Source organism: Cupressus sempervirens, chromosome 7, assembly GCF_028749045.1.
Source record: "Cupressus sempervirens isolate cs-2001-9-10 chromosome 7, ASM2874904v1, whole genome shotgun sequence".
In the NCBI taxonomy this organism is placed as follows: domain Eukaryota; kingdom Viridiplantae; phylum Streptophyta; class Pinopsida; order Cupressales; family Cupressaceae; genus Cupressus; species Cupressus sempervirens.
In genome coordinates this window covers 540,418,300-540,433,070 of record NC_143124.1, presented here as the reverse complement: position 1 = coordinate 540,433,070, position 14,771 = coordinate 540,418,300, and positions in this window count along the sequence as shown.

Here is a 14,771-nt window from a genome sequence, read left to right as displayed (position 1 = left end):
TTTGATCCCACGATGAATGGTGAGGGAGATTTGGTAGTTGGAAACTTTGTACTGGCCAACACTACAAGTTTCAGCATGACCTAAGATGGCCTCGCAAAATCAAAATGGAGTAAGATTTCCAAAAAGTGAGAGAGGTTATTGTAGGTCTCTATAACATGGTCCTATAGCACCTAGAATTGCATACATACCTTGCACGAGCTTTGAGATATGCCTTTTCAAATATCGCTTCCCTATGGCATTTAGTGACTCTTAGAGACATTTCATTTTGGCATGCCTGATAATGTTTGAGCACTCAATGGGATGGGAGGAGCTTGGGACTAGGGTTTACCCAGCCACCTAGAGCTAACAAAATAGATAATTTGATCCCACGATGAACAATGAGAGAGATTTGGTAGTTGGCAACTTTGTACTGGCCAACACTACAAGTTTCAACATCACTCAAGATGGTGTCAGAAAATCAAAATGGATTAAGATCTCCAAAAAGTGAGAGACATTATTGTAAGTCTTTACAATATGGTCCTATAGCACCCAAAATTACATCCATACCTCACACGAGCTCTAAGATATGCCCCATCAAATATCATTGTCCTATGGCATTTAGTGACTCTTAGGGATGTTTCATTTCGGCATGCTTGATAACGTTCGAGCTCTCAACAAGATGGAAGGAGCTTGGATCTAGGATTTACCCTACCACTCGAAGCTAAAGGAACAATCAAGTTGATCCCATGATGAACGATGAGGGAGATTTGGTAGTTGGAAACTTTGTATTGGCCAAAACTACAAGTTTTAGCATCACCCAAGATGGCGTCACAAAATCAAAATGGAGTAAGATCTCCAAAAAGTGAGAGAGATTATTGTAGGTCTCTAAAACATGGTCCTATAGCACCCAAAATCTCATCCATACCTAGGACAAGATTTGAGAAATGCTTTTTCAAAGATCATTGCCCTATGGCATTTAGTGGCTCCTAGTGACATTTTGATCTGGCATGCCCAATAAGATTTGAGTGCTCAACAAGATGTGATGAGATTAGGGCTAGTGTTTACCTAGCCACCTAGAGCTAATAGAATAGATAGTTCGATCCCACGACGAAAGGTAAGAGAGATTTGGCAGTTGACAATTTTGTACTAGCCAACACTACAAGTTTTAGCATCACCCGAGATGGCATCACAAAATCAAAACATAATAAGATCTCTAGAAGATGAGAGAGGTTATTTTAGGTCTCCACAGTATGGTCCTATAGAACCTAGAATCACATCCATACCTAGCACGAGCTCTGAGATATGCCCCGTCAAAGATCATTTCTCTATAGCATTTAGTGACTCTTAGGAACATTTTGATTCAGCATGTTTGAGAATGTTCAAGCCCTCAATGGCATGGGAGGAGCTTGGGGCTAGGGTTTACCAAGCCACCTAGAGCTAACAGAATGGATAGTTCAATCCCACGATGAATAGTGAGAGAGATTTGGTAGATGGCAACTTTTTACTGGCCAACACTACAAGTTTCAGCATCACCCAAGATGGTATCACAAAATCAAAATAAAGTAAGATCTCCAAAAAGAGATAGAGGTTATTGTAGGTCTCTACAACATGGTCCTATAACACCTAGAATCGTATCCATATCTCACACGAACTTTGAGATATGCCCCATCAAAGATCACTGCCCTATGGCATTTAGTGACTCTTAGGGACATTTCAATTCAACATGCTCGAGAATGTTTGAGTACTCAACAAGATGAGATGAACTTGGGGCTAGGGTTTATCTTGCCACCCAGAGACAAGGAAATAGATAGTTTGATCCCATGACAAACGGTGAGAGAGATTTGGCATTTGGAAACTTTGTACTGGGCAACACTACAATTTTTAGCATCACCCAAGATGGCACTGCAAAATCAAAATAGAGTAAGATCTCCAAAAAGTGAGAGAGGTTATTGTAGGTCTCCACAACATGGTCCTATAGCACCTAGAATCACATCCATACCTCACACAAGCTCCAAGATATGTCCCATAAAATATTGTTTTCACATGGCATTTAGTGACTCTTAGGGATGTTTTGATTCGACATGTCTCGAAACATTTGAGCAATCAATACGATGGGAGGAGCTTGGGGCTATGATTTACCAAGCCACCCAGAGCTAATAGAATAGACAATTCAATCCCACCATGAATGGTGAGAGAGATTTGGTAGTTGGCAACTTTGTACTGGCCAACACTATAAGTTTCAACATCACTCGAGATGGCATTGCAAAATCAAAACAGAGTAAGATCTCCAAAAAGGGAGAGAGATTATTGTAGGTCTCTGCAACATGGTCCTATAGCACCTAGAATTGCATCTATACCTCACACGAACTCCAAGACATGCCCCATTAAAGATCATTTCCCTATGGCATTTAGTGACTCTTAGGGACATTTCAATTTGGCATGCTTGAGAATGTTTGAGAACTCAACAAGATAGGAAAAGATTGGGGCTAGGGTTTACCTAGCCACTTGGAGCTAATGAAATAACCAGTTCGATCCCATGACAAATGGTGAGGGAGATTAGGCAATTGGCAACTATGTACTGGCCAAGACTATAAGTTTTAGCATCACCCAAGATGGTGCTACAAAATCAAAACCAAGTAAGATCTCCAAAAAGTGAGAGAGGTTATTTTTAGGTCTTTGTAACATGGTCCTATAACACCTAGAATCACATCCATACCTTGCATGATCTCTGAGATATGCCTCGTTAAAGATCATTGCCCTATGGCATTTAGTGACTCTTAGGGATGTTTTAGTTCGACATGCTTGAGAATATTTGAGCACTCAACAGGATGGGAAAATATTAGGGCTAGGGTTTACTTGGCCACCCAGAGCTTAGGGAATAGGCAGTTTGATCTTGTGACGAATGGTGAGAGAGATTTGGCAGTTGGCAACTTTGTACTGACCAACACTACAAGTTTTAGTATCACCTGAGATGGCACCGCAAAATCAAATGGAGATCTCCAAAATGTGAGAGAGGTTATTGTAGGTCTCCACAACATGATCCTATAAAACCTAGAATTGTATACATACCTCACATGAGCTTTAAGATATGCCACATCAAAGATCATTGCCCTATGGCATTTAGTGACTCTTAGGGACGTTTCAGTTTGGCGTACCCAAGAATGTTCGAGCACTCAATGGGATAGGAGGAGTTTGGGGTGAGGTTTTACCCAGCCACCCAAAGCTAATAGAATAGATAGTTTGATCCCACAATGAACGGTGAGGGAGATTTGGCAGTTGACAATTTTGTATAGGCCAACACTACAAGTTTCAGCACCACCCGAGATGGCATCACAAAATCAAAATAGAGTAATATCTCCAAAAATCTAGAGAGGTTATTGTAGGTCTCTGCAACATGGTCCTATAACACCTAGAATGTCATCCATATTTTGTACGAGCGTTGAGATATGCCCCATCAAAGATCGCTTCCCTATGGCATTTAGTGACTCTTAGGGACGTTTCGATTCAGAATGCTAAAGAACATTCGAGCACTCAACGGGATGGATGAGCTTGGGGCTAGGGTTTACCTAGATACCTGGAGCTAATAGAACAAATAGTTTGATCCCACGACAAATAGTGAGAGAGATATAAGAAAAATATGTATGCTTAGGCCACTTTGTGCAAGATATAAGCAAAAGTTACTAATTAGGAAAAACTGCGTCCTTTTGAGTTTTTGGTCAAGATAGTGTAGGATTAGGTGTTTTTAGTTGTTTTTTAATAGTTTCAAACCTTTTCCAAGTCCTAGAAGCAAAATCTAGTGAATTTTGCAAAAGTTGCACTTTTTGTGCAAAATTACAAAAGTTGTAAAAGTTGCTTAAAAATGCAAATCTAACTGCAAACTTTCTAACCTTCAAAAAAATGTTTCCCATGCTCATATACCCAAGCATGGATAGTTAAAACTTCCCAAACTTCAATTTCAAAAATTTCTCAAGAAAATTTTTGAGCAACATTGCAACTTTTGAGCAATATTGCTCTTCACATATTTAGGTCAAATGGGTCCATCTAGGACTATTCTAGGACCCTAGTTAAGATTCCTAGAACCTATTAGGTAACCAATTACCTTAGATTTCCATGAATATTGAAAGGAAATGAATAATCAATTGGCTACCAACTACAAAATTTTGAGATAGAGAAGTAACAAGTGTTGTAGAATTGTCCATGGAGCAATGTGAAGTGAAGCCTCAAATTGGCTCATTAGTAGGTAAAGAATATGGTCATGCACTTCATTCCAGCACCACAAATGTTTCAATTAGAAATGGCTATTCATCAATGGACTTGCATTTACAGGACTTGGGAAGCCAGGATACTTAAGCTGGGCATGATCCCTCAAAGCTCTCATCAAAATATGTTAATGATCTTAAAAAAACAACAAAAAGCTCATTGCCATCTTTAAATGGAGACTTGACTTTAAATGGAGATTGTTAGTTCCCAAACATGTCCTAGTTAAGTAGATGACTAGTGAAGGAGCACCCATTCAAGACTCATCAAAGAAGACACCTAAGGATCCTAGATAGTTCACTTCAAACCCCAAAGCATCAAGTTCTAGCCCCACTCCAACATTCCCTTTCCTTCACAAAGCAACACAAACCTAAGTAATTAAGTTAGGCTTGGTTTACAAAGTAACCAGTAGGAAACAGAGTCATGAAAATGAAATCAATGCTCAAAGGTTCAAAAAAACTAAAATAACTTATTTCCAAATGCTCAACCTTTCACCAATTCCCAAACTCCTACCATTCGCAAATCAACACAACTACAAGAGGTCAAATCCTTCATGGTACTTGACCTAGGGCTTGATTGGAAAAATAAAAAAACACATCCTCTAGTCTTGAAACCCTAGAATATTCAAAAGGACCCTAATAACTACCATTTCCCAAGTGGAATTGAAATTTCAATCAAGGAAATTGTAGTTAGAGGCCCATTTTTGTTGTGTGCACCAAAATGCTGTCCTAAAAACCTAGTTTCACTAAAAATGCAATAACTTGAGTTAGAAAATATGTAGAATAATGAAACTAGAAGAAAAAGAAAGCTGATTCAAAGATCTATCTTAAAAATTCATCACATATAGTCTAAAAGTCTGTACAATTCATATAGCATGCAAACAACAGTAAAAATGACTCCAAAACTGAATTTCTTTCTTTACAACTTCTTCCAGTCCGTACATTAATGCCCTCCAAACCTCAAAAATGAGGTATATATATCTTTTATGTCTATTTTAATGGTTATAACCAATATTTTAATATTTATAACCCTTTTTCCACTAAGTTGAAAATTTGAGTAACTTTTACAACTTTCAACAATGCAACTTTTCACAAAAAGTGCAATTTTTACATTTTTCACTTGATTCCACTTCTAGGACTTCGAAAAGGTTCTAGCTTAACTAAAAATAATTAAAAATAACTAATCCTAGGATTTCTTGACCAAAAAAATTAAAAATCTCAAATTTTTCTAATGAACAACTTTTTCTTATAAATTGCATAAAGTGTCTTAGCATACAAAATGGTGTCTTTCTTTGACAACCATGGACTTCTCATCCAAGGTTTTTTAATTCTAGCCTAAGTAGCTAAAGAAAACCATGAATAAGTTGCAAACTAAAAAGGATCAAAACATGAAAGCAAATGCAAATGAAAGGTAACTCACCCCTCTAACTCTTGGGGTCACTGGCACATGTCCAATGTTTGTATCAGTTTGTACCACTCTCTCTCTTCCTCTATCCCTATTCAATCTAATGAACCAACTGGGTTTGCTCTACATTTTAATATCTCAAGTATTACCTTGTGGTCTGACTCGTAAACTTTCCAAAGAGTCTTATTATGTGGTTTTCTACCATATTTTATTAGTGGACATTTGATGCAACAAGGTTCGAATAATGAATAATCTTCCTCTCTATTTGTCAATCCTTGAATAACCACAAGTTAGGGTTCTTCATAGAATATTGTGTAAGCCATTAAAACCACCGCACTGATATGGTACTGTAAACCTTCACCATCTATAACTGAGTGATCCAATTTTTGTTTGTATTGGACATAATGGCTCAAATAATAATATGTCCCTTCTTCATTGTCTTTAGGTGCAATAACATCAAAAACATGGCTTGCAGTGATAAATGTGCAAAATACGGTCATTAATTTAGAAAATACTTAGGTAAAAGTTATAAAGTTACATATTGAAATCACAAAGATATATATATATATATATATATATATATATATATATATATATATATATATATATATATATATATATATATATATATATATATATATATATATATATATATATATATATATATATATATATATATATATATATATATATATATATATTACAAGGTTGTACTAGATTAGACAAGCAATCAAAGTTAATGGACAAATCCATCTCTATCATTTCTAGTGCTTGTGGGGGATGATAGGTGTCAATTGGGTCCAAAATTTATATATCCCATTTGTCCACCCATCCAGTCGACTCACAGTCATCCCAGTTTTCCTCTACATAGGATGTACAATAGCATGCCATTTTTTGTGTGTGGATACTCCATGAACCTGCATCAAAGAGCCTAAAAGAGTGCAACTCACTTCATCTTCTTAGTATGCAACAATCCTCATATAGTGCAATGTTAATATTATCTATCAATAAAAAAAATCTATGAACTGTAGAGTCACCTTCCTTACTTGGACCAATTATAGCATTACACCACTATATGATGGATTTTGCATTTGTCAATATTGCTCCATCTTTGTACTTTATTTCTTCATGAGCTAAGGCTCTTTTGATGCATGTGCTTGCACCATCATGCTCTCTCTTTTCATGACTAGACTTTGTGAAATTTCACATATATTGAATTCTAGACAACCTGTGCATCATGCTCAACCAATAGAACATATGTGCATTCTTGAATTGAGATGCACAATTGTTTGACCAAATAATGTGTTGATGATATGGTATGCCCTTGTTAGCCAAATCTCCATAAAATAGTTGAAAACAACCATGTACAAACTTCGTAGAATGTGATCGATTATTGTTGATGTAAAAATGGTACTCCCTCAAAATCTTCCTGTCATCCTCTATACTTGTAGGTGAATGCATGAATGTTGTGTGAATGAATATGGAAACCTATTGATAAGTATAATACTTTTCTTGCACCTCATTTTGTGGTTGTAGTGTGTAGTTCTCTGCGAAGTCTACAACTGAAACAATTGTATCTAGTGGAAATGTATCCTTGCACAGCTCTAATTGCAAATCTAGCCATCGAGCTCTATGTGTATGCCTTGCATACTCATAAATAATCTTTTCACAAAAATTCTTCATGAACTCATACATTGGAATATCTTCAATGACTAAATCACATCTTTTACCCCATTTCCCATATCTTAGAGCATATGTCATTGTCTTATATTTTTCGTAATCTACTATTTCATTTCCAATTGCATGTGTACTATCCATATGTTCACAAGTTGATAAAAGTTGCAAAGAGCCACAAAATAAGCATGTACCATCCAAGAATAATGTCTTGTAAAATTGTTGGTCATCCCCTATTTCACATAAATGTTGGATATGAATTCCCTTGAAGATCTTGGTGGCTCATTCATGTTACAATCCTGTAAAACAAACTTAGAATGCAAAAACACACATATATGCCTAAAAACATCAAAATAGTTAGAAATTTCAATATGTATCCTACAACAAGAAGTTGTGTATGTAGCCTTCAAATAGTGTTTTATAACTTCCAAAATCTTGAAACACATGTTTTCTATCAAAACTATAGAATGCACAACAAACAAAAAGCACAATATGGATTAGCAGGGACCCAAACTTGCATTATGACTATTTTGTTGTTGTTCTCATATAGTGCCTATGCACTATAGCACATACGCACTATAGTGCGTACGCATAATGTGAAGAATAATCTCTCCCTATCCCACCATTCCCCATCCCCTACTCTCTCTCTCCCTACTCTCTCTCACTCTCTCAATCCTCTCCCATCCCCTACTCTCTCTCACTCTCTCTCCTCTCCCATCCCCTACTCTCTTACTCTCTCTCCTCTCCCATCCCCTACTCTCTCTTGCTCTCTCTCCTCTCCCATCCCCTACTCTCTCTCTCTCTTGCTACTCTCTCTATCTATCTCCCTCTCCCACTTGATCTCCCACTACCTACTCTCTCTCACTCTCTCTCTCTCTCTCACATCCCCTATACTCTCTCTCACTCTCTCTCTCCCATCCCCTACTCTCTCTCTCCCTCTCTCTCTCTCTCACTCTCCCTCTCACACTCCCTCTCCCACTGCTACTCTCTTTCTCTATCCCACTCCCTCTCCCATCACCTACTCTCTCCCATCCCCTAGTCTCTCTCTCTCTCTCACTCTCCCTCTCCCACTCCCTCTCCCATTGCCTACTCTCTCTCATTCTCTCTCCCATCCCCTAATCTCTCTCTCACTCTCTCTCCCATCCCCTAATCTCTCTCTTACACACACTCCCATCCCCCTCTCTCTCCCTCTCCCTCTCCCACTCCCCTCTCCCACTACCTACTCTCTCTCTCACTCTCTCTCTTCCATTCCCTACTCTCTCTCTTACACACACTCCCATCCCCCCTCTTTCTCTTTTGATCTCCCTCTTCAACTCCCTCTCCCACTGCTACTCTCTCTCTCTATCTATCTCCCTCTCCCACTCCCTCTCCTACTGCTACTCTCTCTCTATCTATCTCCCTCTCCCACTCCCTCTCCTATCGCCTACTGTCTCTCCCATCCCCTACACTCTCATCCTCCTCTCTCTCTCTCTCTCCCTCTCCCACTCCCTCTCCCACCACCTAATCTCTCTCTCTCTCTCTCTCACTCTCTCTCCCATACCCTAATCTCTCTCACTCTCCCTCTCCCACTCCCTCTCTCACTACCTACTCTATCTCTTACTCATTCTCCCTCTCCCTCCCTCTCCCACCACCTACTCTCTCTCTTAGGCTACTCTCTCTCCCCTCTCCCATCCCCTACTCTCTCTTTCACAAACACACACTCTCATTCCCCCTCTCTCTCCTCTTCCATCCCCTACTCTCTAGATCTCTCACACACACTCCCATCCCCCTCTCTCTCTATCTCCCTCTCCCACCACCTACTCTCTCATACACTCTCTCTCTCCCATCCCCTACTCTCTCTCTCTCTCTCTCTCGGGCTACTCTATCTCCCCTCTCCCATCCCCTACTCTCTCTCTTTCATAGACATATACTCCCATCCCCCTCTCTCTCCTCTCCCATCTCCTACTCTCTAGATCTCTCTCACACACACTCCATCCCCCCTCTCTCTCCCTTTCCCATCGGCTACTTTCTCTCTCACTCTCTCTCCCTCTCTACTCACTTTCTCTCCCATCCCCTACTCTCACTCTCTCTCCCCCATCCCCTACTCTCTCACACACTCTCTCCCATCCCCTAATCTCTCTTACATGCACTCCCATCCCCCCTCACTCTCCCTCTCCCTCTCCCACTCTCTCTCCCACCACCTACTCTCTCTCTCCCATCTCCTACTCTTTCTCTCTTAGGCTACTCTCTCTCTCTCCCCTCTCCCATCCCCTACTCTCTCTTTCACACATGACACTCCCATACCCCTCTCTCTCCTCTCCCATCCCCTACTCTCTCTCTCACACACTCCCATCCTCCTCTCTCTCTCCCATCTCTTACTGTCTCTCGGCTACCCCCTACTCTCTCTCTCTCTCTCTCTCGCTCTACCTCTCTTCTTCCAAATTTAGGTCTTAATAATACTATGTGCACTAAAGTGCACACCCTATTAAGAAATTTTTTTTTAAACCTTTAAATAGTGTGTGCACACTATACACACTATATAAAGCTTTTCATTCTACTAAGCCTGAGGCTTGGTTTTGCCTTGGAGATCCAACCCAAAGGTTTGGAGTCTCTAAACTGGTCTGAGACCTATTTTTCTACAAGCCTACAAAAAATTATTGATTTTTCTTGTTTGCTCTCCTTCAAGTTTCCATGTGGTTGATCATCGATAAAATTAGGTTACATGACATTGTGGGTCTCTGTGTTTTCTATTTAACCATATAATTTATTTTTTATTTGAACTATTTCAAGCCATTCAACTATAATTTCTTTTGAATGTATGTACATTTTTGTCAAAAACCAACATGTACTAATTGGGCTGTAGATTTTAGCACATTCATCGAATTTCACAACAACTTAGTTTTTTAGAAACTAGACTCCACTCTACACACTTTGAAAAAAAGAAGTTTTGATTTTAGATTAGTTTTCAATCATTTATAGTGGGAGCACACTGATATTTCATAATTTTGGGATGTGTCCAATTAAATAATTCATAAAAAAAATACACATTATAAAATTACCTGAAAAATCTAGGATAAACTACACAGTGTTAGGTAACTTTTGACTAGAGCGATTAAAGAATTTCAAAAAGAAAGTTAAAATCTTAAAAGGGGCCACACTTTGTACAATGTTATGTTTTTTTCTAAGTAAAAAGTACCACTTTCTATGCCCCCCTTTTTTAAGGACCCAAAACTAAACCATTTTGAAAAAAATTAGTAGTTTAGAAACTAGATTCAAAGACTACTACTTTTGTTTTTTTCATATCTTAAAATTTGAGCATAACTATCTCTCTTTAGTGACTTGAAACAAACCAAACTGGAAACTTCCACATTTTGTGAAGATGTTAGATGAACTATAAATATCTAGATAAGATAATTGATTAGATTAAATTAAAATCCTTATACCTAATGATGTCGTGAACCAAAAATTGAAATGTATATTTTTATTATAAAACAAAATGAAGAGAAGATGGCCTAAGTATCTTAGTGAAAAACATCATCAAAAGAAACTACATAAAATAACATAGTAGTAATTTTTGTTAAACCTTCCTTGCTAATTCATTCAGACCATTAGAGATATAAGTTGAAATGTAGAGGAGGGAGAGTTAATCCTCCTAAATATCAGCTAGCAAAGGTGAGTTCTCAACCTCTGACTCCTCATCCTCCGTCAGAATTATAAATTCCAAACACTCCATATTGATTGTATTCATGTTTTCCCAAGCTTTTATCCTTTCCTCTACCCCATATTCCTCCAACTAATTTTCCTTTCTTGTTCTTTTAACATGCATAAATAAAAGTAGAAAACATAGATTTCTCTAAATAATTGGGAACCATTCAATCACCCTAGCTAGATCAAAAGAAAACAAAATCAGGCAAAGAGAATGAGTTCTCTTCCATGTTGGGGAAGATAATAATGAAATGTTCTAGAAATTAAAAGATCCTCACTCAATTTAGCTAGTACTTTTTCCAGATTGCCTAAATATTCTAACCTAAAAAGACCCCTAACCAACATGTTCAAGTTTCCCTTGTCTATGTCCAGTATGCTCGACATTGCAATAAACATAGTTGAGATGTCACTAAGGACCTAATACCAATCTATATTCATGATGAATTACTTTCTTAAAACTCCAAAGACAACCCAAACTACTAAGAGATGGGTATTGAGGAGGATCTCTTTGAGATTAATACTAGAGATGGGATCATTAAAGGCTACTTGAGAGGGAGGACCTTTCATCTTGATTATGGTATTCATCTTGAGTCCTGCTGCAAAAAGATACTAAGGCTACTAATAAATACTAAGTGTGGCCATACACATCTCATATGATAGTTCAATTTCTAATCTTAAAGAAAAAAATACTCCTAAGAATTTCAGGACTGTGGCTCAACATATCTCAACTAAGAGAAGATGAACATACATCAAATATGAGGCACCAAGAAAATAATGCCTCCATGGGTCATTACATTAGTCAAAATTCTAGTCAAAAAGATAGAGCCTCTCATATAGACATCTCTAGATAAAATATAGAGTAACCTATTAGCCTATTTTTAAACTAGAGTATAGACACAATCCTTCAATACTCCAACAAAGATTAGTCTATAAAAGATAATATTCCAAAGTTTTTATGAATTATGATGGTTATATGCATATCCCATTAGTCATCTTTAAAAGAACACATATATATTGGACTAGGATAGGGCTAAGACTTAAATACTACTAGAGTTATGACTAGAATGCCTAACATTTAGCAAGTCTTATATAAAGATAAAAACAAAACAATAGACAAGACCAATAAAGTTTATCAAAATAAAAAAAAATTGAGAGAAATTAGCCCAAGGCTAATAGAGAAGATGCTCCCTTTGTGAAAATAATACCTCTTTCAAAGTAATCTCAGCTTTGAATGAATGCCTTGATTAATATCATTCATCCATGGTGACATTTAATTTGTAACACTCAAGACATTGATTACTAAAAGTTAAAGAAAAAATATTCAAACTTAGGCAAAGGTAACACTACTAATTAGCAATTGTCCATAACATATATAATTAGAGTATCATAATAGTGATTATGTGATTACCTTTTTTCAGAATCTGATAGAAACCTTGATCTTCAATAATATCAAAACACATTTTTCAATCCTTTAAATATTATTCCTAACTCTCTACTAGATTAAGCTTTCAATGGAGATTACTTCCCCTACCTATAAAAACCTAGATGTAAATGGGGTTTCCCACTGGACCAAAAAAGTAACCAAGAAATGTAGCAAGTTGGAAGGAAACTCAAACTTTAATCCTTCATCTGACATTTTCCATTCTTGTCCTCTCTAGCACTCTAGCCTTCCATCACCTCCCTTCCTTGTTTCTTTATCTTCATCTTTCCTAGGATCCTATCTCCTTGAGAATCATCCATTTCATCCTCTGATTCCAAACAAGTAGCATTGGCATAATTTGGAATGTCGTCAAAACCTTCCAAACCCTCCTCCTTTAGAGACTTAACAAACCAATTGGGGTCTTCTAAACACTTGACTTGGAATAAATCAAATAAGAAATTCAGGATTCTAATTCTCATCTATGTATTGTCCCTAAAGGCTTCCCAGTAATTAATTTTCAAAATTGAGAACTTGGGAAGTGGCTTCCCATTCACCTCTAACTTGTCATAGTTTCTTGCCCTCAGAGCTATCAAATTTTAGTCTATGTTCTACAAGACCACCTCCAAATCCACAAGATATTTTTTGTTGAACAAATTGTTGCAAAGGTTTTTTGCCACCTCCTGGTCTCTTCTGAAACAAAAACTCAAGGCTAGGAACATCGACGTTATGTCAAAATCCACTCTTGTTGTGTTAGTATTTTCCAAGTATTCTTCTTCAAACATCCTAACTACTACATCCATTCCCAAAGAATGGGGGAAAATAGAGAATGCCCCTCAATCTCTCCTTAGTGATAAAATTATTTACCTTTGTTTTTTGCTACTTCCCCTTAAATGTAGAATGGTATCCATTGCTGCTACTGTTAATTGCAAAGGCTTTTCTAATTCCTACTAAAACTTTCAACTCCTGAACAATGAATTAGAATAAAGTAAAATGTTAGACTTAAAGTGATAAAATATTTAACCTATCCTTGGAATGATGGTAGTGTACCTCTCCCCCTTATTGGTGTGATAGGTTTCTTAAAGAGATTAATAAAGGCCATCTTTTCCATCTCGATTTCCTTATTTCTCAAATATTTTGAACATATGAAGGAAATCATGAGATGAAAAGGTTAGAAAACATCACTAAAGTTCTCTTACTTTTATGAATTAAAGTAGTGTTACCCCTTACCCCTCTTTTGAGCCTCACATTTATTAAATAAAAGTTGAGAGAATGATCAAACAATAGTCATGAGGGAGGATTCAATCCCCATGTTGGCTAACTCATTTGCTCACTTATTTCCCTCCCGATAAATATGGTTGAAAAATAATACTATTAAAAAATTTAGTAAGATCTAAGGCCATTGATACTTTCACATCTATTTTCCAGTTAGGGAGGGGTCCTTTTCTCATGGCATTATAATGATAGAGGAGTCACCCTCTACTTATAAACTCCTTATATTCATAAATTTACGTAACCGAAGGTCTTCTACTAGAGCCAAGATCTCTGCCCAATTATTTGTGGCCTTTCCTATATATTTGGATATATTAGCCACTTTTGCCACTAATCATTGTGAATGCTACAACCTATTCCTGCAAGGCTTGGATTCCCCCTTGAGGCTTCATCAAAATTAAGCTTAAACCAACCCTCTTTTGGAGCTTTCCAAATACATTATGTTGGTGTAAATACGTATTTACTATTTACACTTAAGTTTACTTAGGTTAATGAATTATTTTATTATTTAATTTTGTGAGACACTTAAGAGTTTGCACACCTTTTTGAGTTGTCATATTGACAACACAGAAGTACACAACTCTATTTCAGCACATGGTGTCTACAACACTGGATTTGTAATGCCTCGCCAAGGGATCCAAATGAAATAACCTAAAGTTTTACTAAGTTTTCCAACATTTTTTTTTTGAACAAGAAAGATAATCATACACATCAAACAAATGGTAGTGGAAGCATTAACATACAATCAACTAAAACATACATAACAGGTTACATTCCTTAAGGATCCCATGGCGTTGAATTACATTTAAATTTAATCTAATACTAAGTCCATCAAAATCACATCCATATGAAAGAATAAGTATAAAGTCCAATGTCCATAATATACATTTATTCTGAATGCCTCTTGGCAAATTAAATCAGAATGCTCAATCATCCACTGTACATGTCATAGGGTATGAAAGGCTAAAAGAATATACATATGTAGAAATAAAGATACATCATCCTCCACAAATCAATGATACAAAGTAAAATAAAATAAATGAAACCATCCACCATACATGATACATCCATCTATCATAAAAGA